This window comes from Carcharhinus amblyrhynchos, chromosome 9 (assembly GCF_965287045.1).
Source record: "Carcharhinus amblyrhynchos chromosome 9, sCarAmb.v2.hapA, whole genome shotgun sequence".
NCBI classification, from domain to species: domain Eukaryota; kingdom Metazoa; phylum Chordata; class Chondrichthyes; order Carcharhiniformes; family Carcharhinidae; genus Carcharhinus; species Carcharhinus amblyrhynchos.
The window spans coordinates 103555319-103576459 of record NC_137332.1 but is presented as its reverse complement, the minus strand read 5'-3'; the positions used below and the strand labels follow the sequence as shown (position 1 = coordinate 103576459).

Sequence of the window (21141 nt, the reverse complement as noted above, 5' to 3'; positions counted from 1 at the left end):
TTGCCAGGAGGGCCGTTCATTTTCCGGGGGGGCGGGGGGGGGGGTGGTGTTCGTTTTCCTTTTACGGGTAATATGCAAATAAGAGCAGAGAGTAGCAGAATTTTGTACTCAAGATAGAGGAATGTTCAGTATTAATCATAATATCTGAGGAACAGTGATATGGACAGTGCAAATAGATTGATAAAAAGGTGGGCTTGTGTGTTTTTGAAACGGAGTAGATATGACTGTGAAAGGTAGTGATTGATGCCTAGGGGAAGTGTTTGTGAGTGTTTGAGCATACTTACCTGGCAGGGGTGAAACCATGATCAAGCAGGTGGTTCGCCCAGGACGAGGCTATCCCATTGCACTTCGGGTGTGCTGACGCCTGCGATGTCCCCAAATGCGGGATACTCGACTGCAAAATTTGTGGTAGTGGGGGACTGCGTTCGCGCTCTCCCCTGATTCTCTAATTTAAAAATAGAGCTTTTTTTTATTCTAAAGGGGTTGTGTGTTACCCAGTATTTGCTTTCAGCTGCTTTAAAATGTGTCTTTTTTTTTTGTTTTATTTATTCTTGTTACACTCACATTGTCTGATGCTGCGCGGTGAGATTGCTTAGCACTGCTGCCTCACAGCGGCAGGGTCCCAGCTTTGAATGCTGGTTTGCGTCACTATCCGTCTGTAGTTTGTACATTCTTCCTGTGTCTGTATGCATTTCCTCCCGGTGCTCCACTTTCCCCCCACAGTCCAAAGATGTGCAGGTTAGGCCTTTTTGAAGGCAAACCAAATATGCCAGCTCAAATTAACTCTGGGATAATGTAGAAGGGGCAGCTCCCCAAAAAGAAGGGAGAACAACTTGGATAGAAACTTGAAACGTTAAATCATAATGTCGTTATCGGGGTCTATAATGCACTTCAACTCCTGCAGTGCCCAATGGGCATGGAAGGCATCTACTGTGCCTGTGGACACTGCATTCTCCCTCTCCGTGGTAGACGGGCAGACAGTCTGTGTGGGCCACCCCATTGATCGCCCGCTGCCTGGACTTGTTAATGGAAAATTTTGCCAGGCCCAGAAGCAGGTTCATGAGGAGGTTGCCATCCTGACCTGCCCCCCACTTCCTCAGAAGTATGGGATTGAAGTGCAAACAGAACATTAAGAAGACACTCTTTAGGAAAACAAAAAGGGAATGCAGCTTAAGGCACAAAACATAGGTGTGGTCCACGGACTCCACAAGGCCACAGAAGGGGCAAGCTTTGGAGCCTGTCAGACTGCGAAACCTATGATTGTACGGCACTGCTGCATGCATCACCCTCCAGCCCAGGCCCCCAAGACAATTGGGGGGGATCCCTCCGTAGAGGGACCTCCACTGGGGACCTCTGCTGCCCGGCAGCAACAAGGCCCGCCAAGGTGAATCCGGGCGACAGGTGAGGGCGTGGTAGTGGAAGGTGTGCAACTGCAGCCCGTACAGGAAACATCTCCGTGCGCTGGAAAAAGGCACGGAGGACATTTCCCCGAGGTGGCTCATGCTGTGCGGACCTGTCCCGGGAGGGGGGCATAGACTTTGGCCCAATGTGGAATTCCGTCAGAACACGGAGACTGCTCGGGTGGGATCCCAACACACGTATGCACTGCCTCGTGACCACGTGCATTTTCAGGGCTGAGCACGACCGCCCTAAGATCTTGGACGGTTTTGGATTGTGCCAGACGGGCATCCCCATGCGCTCAGCCAACATGTGGGGTCTCATCCTGTCCGTTCCACATCGAACATGTCCCAGATCCTGGTCACCCTGGCATCCATAATCCTCCTTTCTGCCAGCCTCCGGAAGTTATAAGGCTGGAGGAGCGGATTCCTGATCAGCAGCTCTCACACGAGAGCCGCTACTCCTGCCGGGGAAGAGCTGCATCGCGAGGCGACCCTGTTCCAGATAGTGAGGAGGTCCTGGTAAAAGACGGGACAACTCCTGCAGGGAGTTCGAACCGCGCCCCAGATTGATATGCAGGAGCTGCACTCCTTAACTCGGGCCGTGCAACTGGCACATTGCTAGGGCACGCCATCGTGGAGAAGGCTCCACGTAAAGGTACCTCTGCAGGGTGCGGACGCAGAAGGTCACCACCTGTGTGCGAAGGCACACGAGAGCTTGACTGCCCTCCGAAAGCAGGAGATACAGAACTGCAGCAGAGACCCAGTGCAGTCGGTTGTCCCAAATGAAACCATGAGGGTTTTTGCAGATTTGTGAGAAAGCCGGGGGAGGGGTCAAAGCGACCAGCCAGTAGCACAACATGGAGGCGAGCGGCTGGTTTATGATGAGAACTTGTGCCCTGTAGGACAGCACTCGGAGCAGTCCTGTCCATCGACTCAGGCAGGCGGAGACTTTGGCCTCCAGCTCCCACCAGTTCTCTGGTCAGGGTCCCTCGGCTGGGCAGACACGGGCCCCAAAGTAGAGGAGGTTGGAACTGCTCCAAGTAAAAGGCCTGAGCTTGTTCAGAAATCCAGTGCACTTGGCCCAGTTGAACCTGGCGGAGGACGCGGTGGAGTACACCGCCTGGCATTCTCGCATCCTCTGCAGGTCAGCCAGGTCTGTGAATACGAGGAGCACGTCATTGGCGTAAGCCGACAGGACCACCCCTACGCCCAAGCTGTGCAGAGCCAAATCCAACTACCTTCTCCGCAAGAGGCACAGGAACAGCTCCACGCGTATAGAATAGTCGGCCAGACAAGGGGCAGCCCTGCCGTACTCCTCTCCCAAAGTGAGCTGGCACCGTCAGAGACTCGTTAACGTTAATCAGACACTCTGTGGCCGAGTACAGTAATCGGATCCGGAGACAAAACGCATCCCAAACCCAAATGCCTGCAGAGTTCCGAGTAAATACTCATACTCCACCCTGTCAAATGCCTTCTCCTAATCTAATGACAAGAAGGTGCGCGACAGACCAGCCCCCTGGGAGTGGTGTATTAGGTCTTGGAGCAGATGGACGTTGTCATGAATAGAGCAGCCTAGGACTGTATTGGACTGGTCAAGGTGGATCATGTGGTCCAGCACGGATCCAAGGTGTGAAGCTATCACCCCGGCAAAGATCTTGTAATCCGTGCTGAGGAGGAGTTCTTAAGCTGGGGGAGATCGCCTTTCTTGGGCAGCAGAGCAATAATGAATCTGCACCACAAAAGGGGCATATCCCCAGTAGCAACAGTCTCCCCCAGGACCTCCAGGTAGTCATTCCCCGGGACGTCCCAGAACATCCTGAAGAGCTCCATTGTCAGCCCATCGAGCCCCGGGGCCTTTCCCTGCCTGAGGCCACTGGGGGCGCCGGTCAGCTTGGCCAGGCTGATGGGGCCTCAAGCCTGCCGATTCCCTCTGGGCTAACCTGCGGAAGGTCCTCCCACAAAACTCTGCGGGCATCCTCGCTGGACGGATCCGGAAAGAAGACGTAGGTGAAATAATCCCAGGCAATGGCTCGGATACCCTCTGGATCTGAGACGGAGGAACCATCATCGGCCAGCAGCGAAAGGAGCTGCTAATTTTTAGCCTGCCCTTTTTCCAGTGAGGAGAAGAAGGGGGAGCCGCAGTCCAGGTCCACTCGGAACTGGAGCCGTGACCTCACATACGCTCCATGGGACCCACCAAATTGCAGGTCCCACAGCGCGCCCTTCTTCTCCCTGTACTCCAGACGCAGGACCGGGTCCGCATCGTGCTGACTGAGGCGTGCCCCCAGTTCGAACACCTCCTCCTCCAACTCCTCAAGCTTGGATTCCCACCTCTTTGTCTAACCCTTTCTGTGCTCCTGATAGAAAGTACGGATGTGACTCTTGCCCATAACCTACCTTAGTCTCAAGGAGGGGAAGCCTCCCCATTTCCTTCTCCAGCTGGCCCAGAATCGACGAAACAAGTCAAGGAAGCGCTCGTCCTCCAACAGTGTGTTATAGTACCAGTACGCATACCCACCGCCCCAGCCGCAAGACAGGATAAAGTCCGCCCACACCAGGTGGTGGTCCATGCACACTACCTGCCGCATGGAGGCCGACGACCTGCCAGACACGTGTGCCCTCAAAATATAAAGGCGGTCGATTCTGGTCGGTCCGCCTCCAGACCCACGAAAGTGAAGGCCCTGGAGCCAGCTGAAAACACGGGGCCACCCTGCCATTCCCAGAGCCATTGGGCTTCGCCTCCTGGAACGGTATAGGTTTCCTGCAGGAACCATACTCCCCGTCACCGAGCACTGAGAAATTCAGGAACCTGCGGAGTGGCTCACTGCTGCTGCTGATGTTGAGGCTGGCTATCATCACCTTCGTGTTAGAAGCATAGTGCCACCAGCACCACTTATCTCATCGTGTGGGGAAGCGCTGGTGCAAAATGTGTCAGTCCATTCCCCACGAGCCCGTAGAGGAACTCCAGTATCCATTGCCGCTCTATTTCAGCCAGGCCCAATGAGCAGTGCCAGGTCTGTCCAACGGTTGAGGTATAGTGGACGCTGTGAGGGCGACCAAAGTGGTCTCGCAGAAAAGCTCTGAGTTCCCCAGAGAGGATGAGGAGCGACTCGGTGGGGGGGGCGGGGAACCAAGGGAGTCTCCCGCCTCACTCCAGTCAGACTCTAAAATTTATCCCCATGCCCACCACTGAGCAGCTTACTTCCTCAGGGCAGTCGCCCTGTGATTCCAAGTCCCCTGTCCCCCCACCCTGCCACCCGATACCTGGGCATCTACAAGCCCAGAGAATCCTCCGTCTCTAAGTCAGCCTCTAAAGGGTCCATCATCAGGAACGGCCCACCCACCATGAGCCCCGTTTCCAGGGCGAGGTGGACCACCTGCTTGGCCTTCAAAAAGAATTCAGCCCCACCGTACATCTTTGAGGCTGCAACGTTGGCTGATGGGCCGTCAACCCCAGCCATTGCCCTCACACGGACCTCAATTATCATGTCAGAGTGAGCATAGCACTTGACCCTGAGCTGCTTGGTATTGAGCTGAAATGGTGGCAGGGCCATGGGAGTGGTGGGGCTTTGGCCGCCTTCATACCTGCATAGATGGGTGTAGAAGGCCCTGCTACTGGCGATGCTGGTGAGGCTATCACGGTAATCAGGGGACTGCTACGCCCACCCCGAGACTGCCCAGATGCATGGCAGAGCGTATTGGTGTCTAGTGTGTCCTTGGGAGGGGAGTGGGAAAGGTGGCGGGTTGTAGGGTGGGACAGGTAATAGGCCTCTCTGCCCAGGAGTCAGGATGGGGTCAGAGAGAGGGTGGGGTGGGTGGGTGGGTGGATGGGGGGTTCAGGTGCACAAGAGCTAGAGAGGGAGAGAGGAGGTTGGAGGAGCAGGAGGGAGGACGAGGGACAGGGCACTGAGGAGGCCGATGCCCCTGGCAGGAGGAAGGAAAAGGGATGTCGATGTTGAGGGCAGCGGCAGTGGGTGGGGGGACTTTCACCTTTGCACCCAGGAGGGCTGAAGGAGGCAAGTCCAGGGTGTCCTCACCCACCCCCTGCCCCACCCCCCTGCACCATAGATGGAAAGAAAAGGCCTTGATGTTCTTCGCCGCCCCCACCTCCAGCCACTGACCTTTAGATGACGAGGGCACCAACCCAAACACTCAGTCCTTTGATGGTGTTATTGCAGTCGTGCTGTCCTCCCTCCTGTCAATGGAAAGAAAGAAACTGTCTCTCTCCCGTGGCAGGATGGCAGGCAGGCGATGGCGGCTCCTTCTCCTTTTTTCTGGTTGGAAACTCAACAATCTTGCAGGGGAAATCCTCGTCACGACCTTTCCATGGAGCAGCAGCAATGGCTCTCACTGAAGCCACACACTCAACTGCAACCTATCGATGGCTAACAGGTCCTTCCAGCAACCCAACCCAAGTGTATTGTGGAGATTGGGGCTGGGTCATTGGTTTCTGAAGGGAAACCATTCCACGCTTCTTTATTTCGACTGAGCTTGTTACTGATCTTATCATAGCCGCTCCCCGACTACACCTCAGAGAACAGACTCTCCATCAAGTACATACAGACCAAATAAAGCCCATTCGACCCCTCCGCAAAAGTGGAGATGCCGGGGATTGAACCTGGGTCTCAGCTACATCCCCTTGCTGCTGATGGGTTTCTTTTCTCTAAAAATATACTTTATTCATAAAAATCTCAAATGACCATTGCAAATCTACATTTCTATGAGTACCACACAGTACAGAATTAAATCTTTTTTTACAGTTCTACACAAATTGTAGTCATAACATTTCAAAACTTAAAACTATATACATGCCTCAAATTTTATTGTGTGCCGTTATTTCTCAGATTGGCACACAGTTACACAGGTCGAGGGTATTCTGCTGTTCCCGTGCCCTCGGTCTGCCTCTGTTAAAAGGCCTTACAGTGTGGCCTTTCCCCATTGTGCCTTTGTGGCGGCTGCCCCAAGCTTCGGCGCGTCCCTCAGCACGTAGTCCTGGACCTTGTAATGTGCCGGTCTGCAACACTCGGACAGTTCTTTCAGCTGGAAGATCAAATATCGGGCAGACCAAAGTGCGTCCTTCACCGAGTTGATGACCTTCTAGCAGCAGTTGATATTTGTCTCGGTGTCCATCCCTGGAAACAGCCTGTAGAGCAGAGTCCTGCGTCACTGAGCTGCTCGGGACGAACCTTGGGAAAAAGGTACAAAAGTCTGAGGACACGTACCAATCGACTCAAGAACAGCTTCTTCCCTGCTGCCATCAGACTCTTGAATGCACCTGCCTTGCATTAAGTTGATCTTTCTCTACACCCTAGCTATGACTGTAACACTACATTCTGCACTCTCTCATTTCCTTTTCTATGAACAGTATGTATAGCACGCAAGAAACAATACTTTACACTGTATGTTAATATATGTGACAATATTAAATCAAATCAAAAATATTTCTATGTTCCTAAAACTTAGAAAGCTTCAATCGAATCACCAGTCAACTTTCTACATTCCAGGGGATACAACACTAGCTGTAAGTGTTAATCTTGTTTCATGACCTCGAGTTTCATTTTCCCCAGCGTTATCACTAGAAATGTGGTCAACTGGTGGGGTTTTTTTTTGCAGGTATATGTTTTAAAGCAATTCTGCCTTTCCCTTTGGGTTTAACGAGGATTGCTGGGTTAGTTCATCTGTCTGCACACTTGAAAAGAATCAATCTAAAACCAGTGTGAAATTTAGTGGCCAGGTTCACCGTGACTCCCCCTTTGACTTATCAATGAGTGTCATGTCCTTCTGCGTTCTGAAAGCTAGTGGCGCTTCTACTGAATAAACCTGTTGGACTTTAACCTGGTGTTGTGAGACTTCCTACTGCGTCACGTCCTTCCTCAGAGGTGAGGAAACAGCGCCACCAGCCGGAGACTATCCATACTGCAGCCAACTTGCCAGGAGGGCCGTTCATTTTCTGGGGCGGGGGGGGGTGGTGTTCGTTTTCCTTTTACGGGTAATATGCAAATAAGAGCAGAGAGTAGCAGAATTTTGTACTCAAGATAGAGGAATGTTCAGTATTAATCATAATATCTGAGGAACAGTGATATGGACAGTGCAAATAGATTGATAAAAAGGTGGGCTTGTGTGTTTTTGAAACGGAGTAGATATGACTGTGAAAGGTAGTGATTGATGCCTAGGGGAAGTGTTTGTGAGTGTTTGAGCATACTTACCTGGCAGGGGTGAAACCATGATCAAGCAGGTGGTTCGCCCAGGATGAGGCTATCCCATTGCACTTCGGGTGTGCTGACGCCTGCGATGTCCCCAAATGCGGGATACTCGACTGCAAAATTTGTGGTAGTGGGGGACTGCGTTCGCGCTCTCCCCTGATTCTCTAATTTAAAAATAGAGCTTATATTTATTTCATTTTAAAGGGGTTGTGTGTTACCCAGCATTTCCTTTCAACTGCTTTAAGATGTGTCGTTTGTTTTTTTTTGGTTAACTTTATTTATTCTTGTCACATTCACATTGTCTGCTGCGCGGTGAGATTGCTTAGCACTGCTGCCTCACAGTGGCAAGGTCCCAGCTTTGTATCCTCGTTTGCGTCACTATCCGTCTGTAGTTTGTACATTCTTCCTGTGTCTGTGTGCATTTCCTCCCGGTGCTCCACTTTCCCCCCCACAGTCCAAAGATGTGCAGGTTAGGCCTCTTTCAAGGCAAACCAAATAAACCAACTCAAATTAACTCTGGGATAATGTAGAAGGGGCAGCTCCCCAAAAAGAAGGGAGAACAACCTGGATAGAAACTTAAAACGTTAAATCATAATGTCGTTATCGGGGTCTATAATGCACTCCAACCTCTGCAGTGCCCAATGGGCATGGAAGACATCTACTGTGCCCGTGGACACTGCATTCTCCCTCTCCGTGGTAGTCGGGCAGACAGTCGTTGTGGACCACCCCATCGATCACCCGCTGCTTGGACTTGTTAATGGAAAATTTTGCCAGGCCCAGGAGCAGGTTCATGAGGAGGTTGCCATCCTGACTCGCCCCCCACTTCCTCAGAAGTATGGGATTGAAGTGCAAACGGAACATTAGAAGCTCTTTAGGAAAACAAAGAGGGAATGCAACCTAAGGCACAAAACGTAGGCGTGGTCCACGGACTCCGCAAGGCCACAGAAGGGGCAAGCTTTGGAGCCTGTCAGACTGCCAGACCTGTGATTGTACGGCACTGCTACATGCATCACCCTCCATCCCAGGCCCCCAGGACAATTGGGGGGGATCCCTTCGTAGAGGGACCTCTGCTGCCTGGCAGCAACAAGGCCCGCCAAGGTGAATCCGGGCGACAGGTGAGGGCGTGGTAGTGGAAGGTGTGCAGCTGCAGCCCGTACAGGAAACATCTCCGTGCGCTGGAAAAAGGCATGGAGGACATCTATAATCCTCCTTTCTGTCGGCCTCCTGAAGTTATAAGGCTGGAGGAGCGGATTCCTGATCAGCAGCTCTCACACGAGAGCCGCTACTCCTGACGGGGAAGAGCTGCATCGCGAGGCGACCCTGTTCCAGACAGTGAGGAGGTCCTGGTAAAAGATGGGACAACTCCTGCAGGGAGTTCGAACCGCGCCCCAGATTGATATGCAGGAGCTGCACTCCTTAACTCGGGCCGTGCAACTGGCACATTGCTAGGGCACGCCATCGTGGAGAAGGCCCCACGTAAAGGTACCTCTGCAGGGGGTGGAGGCGGAAGGTCACCACCTGTGTGCGAAGGCACACGAGAGCTAGACTGCCCTCCAAAAGCAGGAGATGCAGAACTGCAGCAGAGACCCAGTGCAGTCGGTTGTCCCAAATGAAACCATGAGGGTTTTTGCAGATTTGTGAGAAAGCCAGGGGGAGGGGTCAAAGCGAACAGCCGGTAGCACAACATGGAGGCGAGCGGCTGGTTTATGATGAGAACTCGTGCCCTGTAGGACAGCACTCGGAGCAGTCCTGTCCATCGACTCAGGCAGGCGGAGTCTTTGGCCTCCAGCTCCCACCAGTTCTCCGGTCAGGGTCCCTCGGCCTGGCAGACACGGGCCCCAAAGTAGAGGAGGTTGGAACTGCTACCAAGTAAAAGGCCTGAGCTTGTCCAGAAATCCGATGCACTTGGCCCAGTTGATCCTGGCGGAGGACGCGGCGGAGTACACCGCCCGGCATTCTCGCATCCTCCGCAGGTCAGCCGGGTCTGTGAACACGAGGAGCACGTCATTGGCGTAAGCCGACAGGACCATCCCTACGCCCAAGCTGTGCAGAGCCAAAACCAACTACCTTCTCCGCAAGAGGCACAGGAACAGCTCCACGCATATAGAATAGTCGGCCAGACAAGGGGCAGCCCTGCCGTACTCCTCTCCCAAAGTGAGCTGGCACCGTCAGAGACCCATTAACCTTAATCAGACACTCTGCGGCCGAGTACAGTAATCGGATCCGGAGACAAAACGCATCCCAAACCCAAATGCCCGCAGGGTTCCGAGTAAATACTCATACTCCACCCTGTCAAACACCTTCTCCTAATCTAATGACAAGAAGGTGCGCGACAGACCAGCCCCCTGGGAGTGGTGTATTAGGTCTTGGAGCAGATGGACGTTGTCATGAATAGAGCAGCCTAGGACTGTATTGGACTGGTCAAGGTGGATCATGTGGTCCAGCACGGATCCAAGGTGTGAAGCTATCACCCCGGCAAAGATCTTGTAATCCGTGCTGAGGAGGAGTTCTTAAGCTGGGGGAGATCGCCTTTCTTGGGCAGCAGAGCAATAATGAATCTGCACCACAAAAGGGACATATCCCCAGAAGCAACGCTCTCCCCCAGGACCTCCAAGTAGTCATTCCCCGGGACGTCCCAGAACATCCTGAAGAGCTCCATTGTCAGCCCACCGAGCCCCGGGGCCTTTCCCCGCCTGAGGCCACTGGGGGCGCCGGTCAGCTTGGCCAGGCTGATGGGGCCTCAAGCCTGCCGATTCCCTCCAGGCTAACCTGCAGAAGGTCCTCCCACAAAACTCTGCGGGCATCCTCGCTGGACGGATCCGGAAAGAAGAAGTAGGTGAAATAATCCCAGGCAATGGCTCGGATACCCTCTGGATCTGAGACGGAGGAACCATCATCGGCCAGCAGCGAAAGGAGCTGCTAATGGTTAGCCCGCCCTTTTTCCAGTGAGGAGAAGAAGGGGGAGCCGCAGCCCAGGTCCACTCGGAACTGGAGCCGTGACCTCACATACGCTCCATGGGACCCACCAAATTGCAGGTCCCACAGCGCGCCCTTCTTCTCCCTGTACTCCAGACGCAGGACCAGGTCCGCATCGTGCTGACTAACATGCATCCAGTTCGAACACCTCCTTCTCCAACTCCTCGAGCTTGGATTCCCACCTCTTTGTCTATCCCTTTGTGTGCTCCCGATAAAAAGTACGGATGTGACTCTTGCCCATAACCTACCTTAGCCTCAAGGAGGGGAAGCCTCCCCATTTCCTTCTCCAGCTGGCCCAGAATCGACGAAACAAGTCAAGGAAGCGCTTGTCCTCCAACAGTGTGTTATAGTACCAGTACGCATACCCCCCGCCCCGGCCGCAAGACAGGACAAAGTCCACCCTCACCAGGTGGTGGTCCGTGCACACTACCTGCCGCATGGAGGCCGACGACCTGCCAGACACGTGCGCCCTCAAAATATAAAGGCCGTCGATTCCGGACGGTCCGCCTCCAGACCCACGAAAGTGAAGGCCCTGGAGCCAGCTGAAAACACGGGGCCACCCTGCCATTCCCGGAGCCATTGGGCTTCGTCTCCTGGAACGGTATAGGTTTCCTGCAGGAACCATACTCCCCGTCACCGAGCACTGAGAAATTCAGGAACCTGCGGAGTGGCTCACTGCTGCTGCTGATGTTGAGGCTGGCTATCATCACCTTCGTGTTAGAAGCATAGTGCCACCAGCACCACTTATCTCATCGTGTGGGGAAGCGCTGGTGCAAAATGCGTCAGTCCATTCCCCACGAGCCCGTAGAGGAACTCCAGTATCCATTGCCGCTCTGGGCCTGGCTGAAATAATGAGCAGTGCCAGGTCTGTCCAACGGTTGAGGTATAGTGGACGCTGTGAGGGCGACCAAGGTGGTCTCGCTGAAAAGCTCTGAGTTCCCCAGAGAGGATGAGGAGCGACTCGGTGGGGGGGGGGGAACCAAGGGAGTCTCCCGCCTCACTCCAGTCAGACTCTAAAATTTATCCCCATGCCCACCACTGAGCAGCTTACTTCCTCAGGGCAGTCGCCCTGTGATTCCAAGTCCCCTGTCCCCCCACCCTGCCACCCGATACCTGGGCATCCACAAACCCAGAGAATCCTCCGTCTCTAAGTCAGCCTCTAAAGGGTCCATCATCAGGAACGGCCCACCCACCATGAGCCCCGTTTCCAGGGCGAGGTGGACCACCTGCTCGGCCTTCAAAAAGAATTCAGCCCCACCGTACATCTTTGAGGCTGCAACGTTGGCTGATGGGCTGTCAACCCCAGCCATTGCCCTCACACAGACCTCAATTATCATGTCAGAGTGAGCATAGCACTTGACCCTGAGCTGCTTGGTATTGAGCTGAAATGGTGGCAGGGCCCTGGGAGTGGTGGGGCTTTGGCCGCCTTCATACCAGCATAGATGGGTGTAGAAGGCCCTGCCACTGGCGATGCTGGTGAGGTTATCATGGTAATCAGGGGACTGCTACGCCCACCCCGAGACTGCCCAGATGCATGGCAGAGCGTATTGGTGTCTAGTGTGTCCTTGGGAGGGGAGTGGGAAAGGTGGCGGGTTGTAGGGTGGGACAGGTAATAGGCCTCTCTGCCCAGGTGTCAGGATGGGGTCAGAGAGAGGGTGGGGTGGGTGGGTGGGTGGATGGATGGGGGGTTCAGGTGCACAAGAGCTAGAGAGGGAGAGAGGAGGTTGGAGGAGCAGGAGGGAGGACGAGGGACAGGGCACTGAGGAGGCTGATGCCCCTGGCAGGAGCAAGGAAAAGGAATGTCGATGTTGAGGGCAGCGGCAGTGGGCGGGGGGACTTTCACCTTTGCACCCAGGAGGGCTGAAGGAGGCAAGTCCAGGGTGTCCTCACCCACCCCCTGCCCCACCCCCCTGCACCGTAGTTGGAAAGAAAAGGCCTTGATGTTCTTCGCCGCCCCCGCCTCCAGCCACTGACCTTTAGATGACGAGGGCACCAACCCAAACACTCAGTCCTTTGATGGTGTTATTGCGGTCGTGCTGTCCTCCCTCCTGTCAATGGAAAGAAAGAAACTGTCTCTCTCCCTCCAGGGAGAGAGCGTTCTCCTGTGGCAGGATGGCAGGCAGGCGATGGCGGCTCCTTCTCCTTTTTTCTGGTTGGAAACTCAACAATCTTGCAGGGGAAATCCTCGTCACGACTTTTCCGTGGAGCAGCAGCAATGGCTCTCACTGAAGCCACACACTCAACTGCAACCTATCGATGGCTAACAGGTCCTTCCAGCAACCCAACCCAAGTGTATTGTGGAGATTGGGGCTGGGTCATTGGTTTCTGAAGGGAAACCATTCCACGCTTCTTTATGTTGACTGAGCTTGTTACTGATCTTATCATAGCCGCTCCCCGACTACACCTCAGAGAACAGACTCTCCATCAAGTACATACAGACCAAATAAAGCCCATTCGACCCCTCCGCAAAAGTGGAGATGCCGGGGATTGAACCTGGGTCTCAGCTACATCCCCTTGCTGCTGATGGGTTTTTTTTCTCTAAAAATATACTTTATTCATAAAAATCTCAAATAAACCATTGCAAATCTACATTTCTATGAGTACCACACAGTACAGAATTAAATCTTTTTTACAGTTCTACACAAATTGTAGTCACAACATTTCAAAACTTAAATCTGTATACATGCCTCAAATTTTATTGTGTGCCGTTATTTCTCAGATTGGCACACAGTTACACAGGTCGAGGGTATTCTGCAGTTCCCGGGCCCTCGGTCTGCCTCTGTTAAATGGCCTTATAGTGTGGCCTTTCGCCATTGTGCCTTTGTGGCGGCTGCCCCAAGCTTCAGTGCGTCCCTCAGCACGTAGTCCTGGACCTTGGAATGTGCCAGTCTGCAACACTCGGTCGAGGACAGTTCTTTCAACTGGAAGATCAGCAAGTATTGGGCGGACCAAAGTGCGTCCTTCACCGAGTTGATGACCTTCCAACAGCAGTTGATATTTGTCTCGGTGTGCGTCCCCGGAAACAGCCCATAGAGCACAGAGTCCTGCGTCACCGAGCTGCTCGGGATGAACCTTGACAAATACCACTGCATCCTACTCCAGACTTTCTTTGCATAGGCACATTCCACAAGGAGGTGTGCGACCGTCTTATCAGCCCCGCTGCCGCTTCGAGGGCAGCATGTGGTGATGTTGAGACCTGAAGCGTGCATAAAGGGTCTGACGGTGAGTGCCCTTCTCACCACCAGCCAAGCCAGGTCTTGGTGCTTGTTTGTCAGTTCTGGTAACGAGGCATTCTGTCAGATGACACTGACAGTCTGCTCAGGGAATCATCCGACAGGATCCGCCATCTTTTCTCTCAGGGCCCCGAGGACGTTACGCGCTGACTACTGCTTAATCGCCATGTGGTCAAAGGTGCGTTTGCGGAAAAATTTTTCCCCGAAGGACAGGTGCTGCGGCACAGTCCAACTACTTGGAGCATTCCGTGGCAGTGTGGCCAGACCCATCCTTCGCAACAGTCAGGACAGGTACAACCTCAAAAAGTAGTGGCACTTGCTGTTGGTGTACCGAGGATCTACGCACAGCTTGATGCAGCCGCACACAAAAGTGGCCCTTGCTGCTGATGGTTGCTGCTTTGGAGCCTAATGGAAAGTGCAACCTGGGTTTGTAGTTATCACTTTCTCACTCTCCTCACTGTTTGCTGTCTGAGTTATATTTTGGTGAAGCTAAGTCGCACTATCCTTTCTGGCAGGAGGAAGCGGGGGGGATGTCGATGTTGACGGCAGCATCACCGGATATTCTCTCTTCCACATTCTTCCTTCGGGAAAAAGATTTTTTTTTCCAAAAATATACTTTATTCATAAAAGTCTCAAATTATTGCAAATCTACATGGCTTTAAATTACAAACAGTGCAGAAGCAAAACATTTTTGCATTTATTACATTCATTACATTTCAATACTCAAAGCAATATACATGACTCAATAAATTACTGTGTTCCGTTATTGCTCAGATTGGCACACAGTTACGCAGGTCGAGGGTATTCTGCTGTTCCCATGCCCTCGGTCTGCCTCCGTTAAAAGGCCTTACAGTGTGGCCTTTCCCCATTGTGCCTTTGTGGCGGCTGCCCCAAGCTTCAGCGCGTCCCTCAGCACGTCCTGGACCTTGGAATGTGCCAATCTGCAACACTCGGTCGAGGACAGTTCTTTCAACTGGAAGATCAAATATCGGGCGGACCAAAGTGCGTCCTTCACCGAGTTGATGACCTTCTAGCAGCAGTTGATATTTGTCTCGGTGTCCGTCCCTGCAAACAGCCTGTAGAGCAGAGTCCTGCATCACTGAGCTGCTTGGGACGAACCTTGGGAAAAAGGTACAAAAGTCTGAGGACACGTACCAATCAACTCAAGAACAGCTTCTTCCCTGCTGCCATCAGACTCTTGAATGCACCTACCTTGCATTAAGTTGATCTTTCTCTACACCCTAGCTATGACTGTAACACTACATTCTGCACTCTCTCATTTCCTTTTCTATGAACAGTATGTATAGCACGCAAGAAACAATACTTTTCACTGTATGTTAATACACGTGACAATATTAAATCAAATCGGAAATGTTTCTATGTTCCTAAAACTTAGAAAGCTTCAATCGAATCACCAGTCAACTTTCTACATTCCGGGGATACAACACTAGCTGTAAGTGTTAATCTCGTTTCATGACCTCAAGTTTTATTTTCCCAGTGTTATCACTAGAAATGTGGTCTACTGGTGAGGTTTTTTTGCAGGTATATGTTTTAAAGCAATTCTGCCTTTCCCTTTGGGTTTAACGAGGATTGCTGGGTTAGTTCATCTGTCTGCACACATGAAAAGAATCAATCTAAAAGCATTGTGAAATTTAGTGGCCAGGTTCACCGTGACTCCCCCTTTCACTTATCAATGAGTGTCATGTCCTTCTGCGCTCTGAAAGCTAGTGGCGTTTGTACCGAATAAACCTGTTGGACTTTAACCTGGTGTTGTGAGACTTCTTACTGCGTCACGTCCTTCCTCAGAGGTGAGGAAACAGCGCCACCAGCCGGAGACTATCCATACTGCAGCCAACTTGCCAGGAGGGCCGTTCATTTTCCGGGGGCGGGGGGGGGGGGGGGTTCGTTTTCCTTTTACGGGTAATATGCAAATAAGAGCAGAGAGTAGCAGAATTTTGTACTCAAGATAGAGGAATGTTCAGTATTAATCATAATATCTGAGGAACAGTGATATGGACAGTGCAAATAGATTGATAAAAAGGTGGGCTTGTGTGTTTTTGAAACGGAGTAGATATGACTGTGAAAGGTAGTGATTGATGCCTAGGGGAAGTGTTTGTGAGTGTTTGAGCATACTTACCTGGCAGGGGTGAAACCATGATCAAGCAGGTGGTTCGCCCAGGACGAGGCTATCCCATTGCACTTCGGGTGTGCTGACGCCTGCGATGTCCCCAAATGCGGGATACTCGACTGCAAAATTTGTGGTAGTGGGGGACTGCGTTCGCGCTCTCCCCTGATTCTCTAGTTAAAAATAGAGCTTATATTTCTTTCATTTTAAAGGGGTTGTGTGTTACCCAGTATTTCCTTTCAGCTGCTTTAAGATGTGTCTTTTGTTTTTTTTTTGTTTAATTTTATTTATTCTTCCCATATTCACATTGTCTGATGCTGCGCGGTGAGATTGCTTAGCACTGCTGCCTCACAGTGGCAAGGTCCCAGCTTTGAATGCTGGTTTGCGTCACTATCCATCTGTATTTTGTACATTCTTCCTGTGTCTGTGTGCATTTCCTCCCAGTGCTCCACTTTCCCCCCACAGTCCAAAGATGTGCAGGTTAGGCCTCTTTCAAGGCAAACCAGATAAACCAACTCAAATTAACTCTGGGATAATGTAGAAGGACTATCCCCACACCCCCACTTCTTGCTTTCAGACAACCACACAACCTCAAACAGACCATTGTTCGCAGCAAACTACCCAGCCTTCAGGAGAACAGTGACCACAATACCACACAACCCTGCCACAGCAACCTCTGCAAGACATGCCGGATCATTGACATGGATACCATCATCACACGTGAGAATACCGTCCACCAGGTACATGGTAAATACTCTTGCAACTCGGCCAACATTGTCTACCTGATACGTTGCAAGAAAGGATGTCCCGAAGCATGGTACATTGGGGAGACCATGCAGACGCTACGACAACGGATGAATGAACATCGCTCGACAGTCACCAGGCAAGACTGTTCCCTTCCTGTTGGCGAACACTTCAGTGGTCACGGGCATTCAGCCTCTGACCTTCGGGTAAGCGTTCTCCAAGGCGGCCTTCATGACACACGACAGCGCAGAGTCGCTGAACAGAGACTGATAGCCAAGTTCCACACACATGAGGACGGTCTCAACAGGGATCTTGGGTTCATGTCGCACTATCTGTAACCCCCGTGACTTGCCTGGGTTTGCAAAACCTCACTTACTGTACTGTCTGGAGACAATACACATCTCTTTAAACTGTGATCAGTGCTCCTTCCACTCACATTATCAGCCACTTCAGGTCTTGAACAGCAGGTTAGGTGTAAAGATTCGCATTCTAATCAGTAATCTCTAAACTGTCTGTGCTTTATATGCTCTGTCTGAGGCCAGAACTCTCCATTCACCTGACGAAGAGGGTGTCCCTCGAAAGCTTGTGAGTATATTATCAAATAAATAGGTTGGACTAAAACCTGGTGTTGTCAGACTTTTTACTTTATAATGTAGAAGGGGCAGCTCCCCAAAAAGAAGGGAGAACAACCTGGATAACGTTAAATCATAATGTCATTATCAGGGTCTATAATGCACTCCAACCCCTGCAGTGCCCAATGGGCATGGAAGACATCTACTGTGCCCGTGGACACTGCATTCTCCCTCTCCGTGGTAGACGGGCAGACAGTCGGTGTGGACCACCCCATCGATCACCCGCTGCTTGGACTTGTTAATGGAAAATTTTGCCAGGCCCAGGAGCAGGTTCATGAGGAGGTTGCCATCCTGACCCGCCCCCCACTTCCTCAGAAGTATGGGATTGAAGTGCAAACGGAACATTAGAAGCTCTTTAGGAAAACAAAGAGGGAATGCAACCTAAGGCACAAAACATAGGCATGGTCCACGGACTCCACAAGGCCACAGAAGGGGCAAGCTTTGGAGCCTGTCAGACTGCCAGACCTGTAATTGTACGGCACTGCTACATGCATCACCCTCCATCCCAAGCCCCCAAGACAATTGGGGGGGATCCCTTCGTAGAGGGACCTCCACTGGACCTCTGCTGCCCGGCGGCAACAAGGCCCGCCAAGGTGAATCCGGGCGACAGGTGAGGGCGTGGTAGTGGAAGGTATGCAGCTGCAGCCCGTACAGGAAACATCTCCGTGCGCTGGAAAAAGGCATGGAGGACATTTCCCCGAGGTGGCTCATGATGTGTGGACCTGTCCTGGGAGGGGGGCATAGACTTTGGGCCAATGTGGAATTCCGTCAGAACACAGAGACTGCTCGGGTGGGATCCCAACACACGTATGCACCGCCTCGCGACCGCGTGCACTTTTGGGGCCAAGCACGACCACCCTAAGGTCTTGGATGGTTTTGGATTGTGCCAGACAGGCATCCCCATGCGCTCAGCCAGCATGTGGGGTCTCATCCTGTCCGCTCCTCCACATCCAACATGTCCCAGATCCTGGTCACCCTGGCATCCATAATCCTCCTTTCTGTCGGCCTCCTGAAGTTATAAGGCTGGAGGAGCGGATTCCTGATCAGCAGCTCTCACACGAGAGCCGCTACTCCTGCCGGGGAAGAGCTGCAACGCGAGGCGACCCTGTTCCAGATAGTGAGGAGGTCCTGGTAAAAGACAGGACAACTCCTGCAGGGAGTTCGAACCGCGCCCCAGATTGATATGCAGGAGCTGCACTCCTTAACTCGGGCCGTGCAACTGGCACATTGCTAGGGCACGCCATCGTGGAGAAGGCTCCACGTAAAGGTACCTCTGCAGGGGGTGGAGGCGGAAGGTCACCACCTGTGTGCGAAGGCACACGAGAGCTAGACTGCCCTCCAAAAGCAGGAGATGCAGAACTGCAGCAGAGACCCAGTGCAGTCGGTTGTCCCAAATGAAACCATGAGGGTTTTTGCAGATTTGTGAGAAAGCCAGGGGGAGGGGTCAAGCGACCAGCCGGTAGCACAACATGGAGGCGAGCGGCTGGTTTATGATGAGAACTCGTGCCCTGTAGGACAGCACTCGGAGCAGTCCTGTCCATCGACTCAGGCAGGCGGAGACTTTGGCCTCCAGCTCCCACCAGTTCTCCAGTCAGGGTCCCTCGGCCTGGCAGACATGGGCCCCAAAGTAGAGGAGGTTGGAACTGCTCCAAGTAAAAGGCCTGAGCTTGTCCAGAAATCCGGTGCACTTGGCCCAGTTGAACCTGGCGGAGGACGCGGCGGAGTACACCGCCCGGCATTCTCGCGTCCTCTGCAGGTCAGCCGGGTCTGTGAGCACGAGGAGCACGTCATTGGCGTAAGCCGACGGACCACCCCTACGTCCAAGCTGTGCAGAGCCAAACCTGACAACCTTCTCCACAAGAGGCCAGGAACAGCTCCACGCATATAGAATAGTCGGCCAGACAAGGGGCAGCCCTGCCGTACTCCTCTCCCAAAGTGAGCGGGCACCGTCAGAGACCCATTAACCTTAAACAGACACTCTGCGGCCGAGTACAGTAATCGGATCCGGAGACAAAACGCATCCCAAACCCGAATGCCCGCAGGGTTCCGAGTAAATACTCATACTCCACCCTGTCAAACACCTTCTCCTAATCTAATGACAAGAAGGTGCGCGACAGACCAGCCCCCTGGGAGTGGTGTATTAGATCTTGGAGCAGATGGACGTTGTCATGAATAGAGCAGCCTAGGACTGTATTGGACTGGTCAAGGTGGATCATGTGGTCCAGCACGGATCCAAGGTGTGAAGCCATCACCCCGGCAAAGATCTTGTAATCCGTGCTGAGGAGGAGTTCTTAAGCTGGGGGAGATCGCCTTTCTTGGGCAGCAGAGCAATAATGAATCTGCACCACAAAAGGGGCATATCCCCAGAAGCAACGCTCTCCCCCAGGACCTCCAGGTAGTCATTCCCCGGGACGTCCCAGAACATCCTGAAGAGCTCCATTGTCAGCCCATCGAGCCCCGGGGCCTTTCCCCGCCTGAGGCCACTGGGGGCGCCGGTCAGCTTGGCCAGGCTGATGGGGCCTCAAGCCTGCCGATTCCCTCCGGGCTAACCTGCAGAAGGTCCTCCCACAAAACTCTGCGGGCATCCTCGCTGGACGGATCCGGAAAGAAGAAGTAGGTGAAATAATCCCAGGCAATGGCTCGGATACCCTCTGGATCTGAGACGGAGGAACCATCATCGGCCAGCAGCGTAAGGAGCTGCTAATGGTTAGCCCGCCCTTTTTCCAGTGAGGAGAAGAAGGGGGAGCCGCAGTCCAGGTCCACTCGGAACTGGAGCCGTGACCTCACATACGCTCCATGGGACCCACCAAATTGCAGGTCCCACAGCGCGCCCTTCTTCTCCCTGTACTCCAGACGCAGGACCGGGTCCGCATCGTGCTGACTGAGGCGTGCCCCCAGTTCGAACACCTCCTCCTCCAACTCCTCGAGCTTGGATTCCCACCTCTTTGTCTATCCCTTTGTGTGCTCCCGATAGAAAGTACAGATGTGACTCTTGCCCATAACCTACCTTAGCCTCAAGGAGGGGAAGCCTCCCCATTTCCTTCTCCAGCTGGCCCAGAATCGACGAAACAAGTCAAGGAAGCGCTCGTCCTCCAACAGTGTGTTATAGTACCAGTACGCATACCCACCGCCCCAGCCGCAAGACAGGATAAAGTCCGCCCACACCAGGTGGTGGTCCGTGCACACTACCTGCCGCATGGAGGCCGACGACCTGCCAGACACGTGTGCCCTCAAAATATAAAGGCGGTCGATTCTGGTCGGTCCGCCTCCAGACCCACGAAAGTGAAGGCCCTGGAGCCAGCTGAAAACACGGGGCCACCCTGCCATTCCCGGAGCCATTGGGCTTCGCCTCCTGGAACGGTATAGGTTTCCTGCAGGAACCATACTCCCCGTCACCGAGCACTGAGAAATTCAGGAACCTGCGGAGTGGCTCACTGCTGCTGCTGATGTTGAGGCTGGCTATCATCACCTTCGTGTTAGAAGCATAGTGCCACCAGCACCACTTATCTCATCGTGTGGGGAAGCGCTGGTGCAAAATGCGTCACCATGCCCACCACTGAGCAGCTTACTTCCTCGGGGCAGTCGCCCTGTGATTCCAAGTCCCCTGTCCCCCCACCCTGCCACCCGATACCTGGGCATCTACAAGCCCAGAGAATTCTCCGTCTCTAAGTCAGCCTCTAAAGGGTCCATCATCAGGAACGGCCCACCCACCATGAGCCCCGTTTCCAGGGCGAGGTGGACCACCTGCTCGGCCTTCAAAAAGAATTCAGCCCCACCGTACATCTTTGAGGCTGCAACGTTGGCTGATGGGCCGTCAACCCCAGCCAT

At 53.1% G+C, this 21141-nt stretch overlaps 3 non-coding genes across 3 annotated transcripts; all 3 read left to right on the top strand.

Moving 5' to 3' along the window:
• The first annotated feature begins 276 nt into the window (after positions 1–276).
• On the top strand, positions 277–440 carry LOC145348765 (U1 spliceosomal RNA). Its single transcript, XR_013888005.1, has one exon. It is a non-coding gene; the product is annotated as a U1 spliceosomal RNA (small nuclear RNA).
• A 7158-nt stretch (positions 441–7598) lies between these two features.
• LOC145348756 (U1 spliceosomal RNA) lies at positions 7599–7762 on the top strand. The gene has a single exon (XR_013887997.1). It is a non-coding gene; the product is annotated as a U1 spliceosomal RNA (small nuclear RNA).
• An 8179-nt stretch (positions 7763–15941) lies between these two features.
• On the top strand, positions 15942–16105 carry LOC145348764 (U1 spliceosomal RNA). The gene has a single exon (XR_013888004.1). It is a non-coding gene; the product is annotated as a U1 spliceosomal RNA (small nuclear RNA).
• Positions 16106–21141: the final 5036 nt, after the last annotated feature.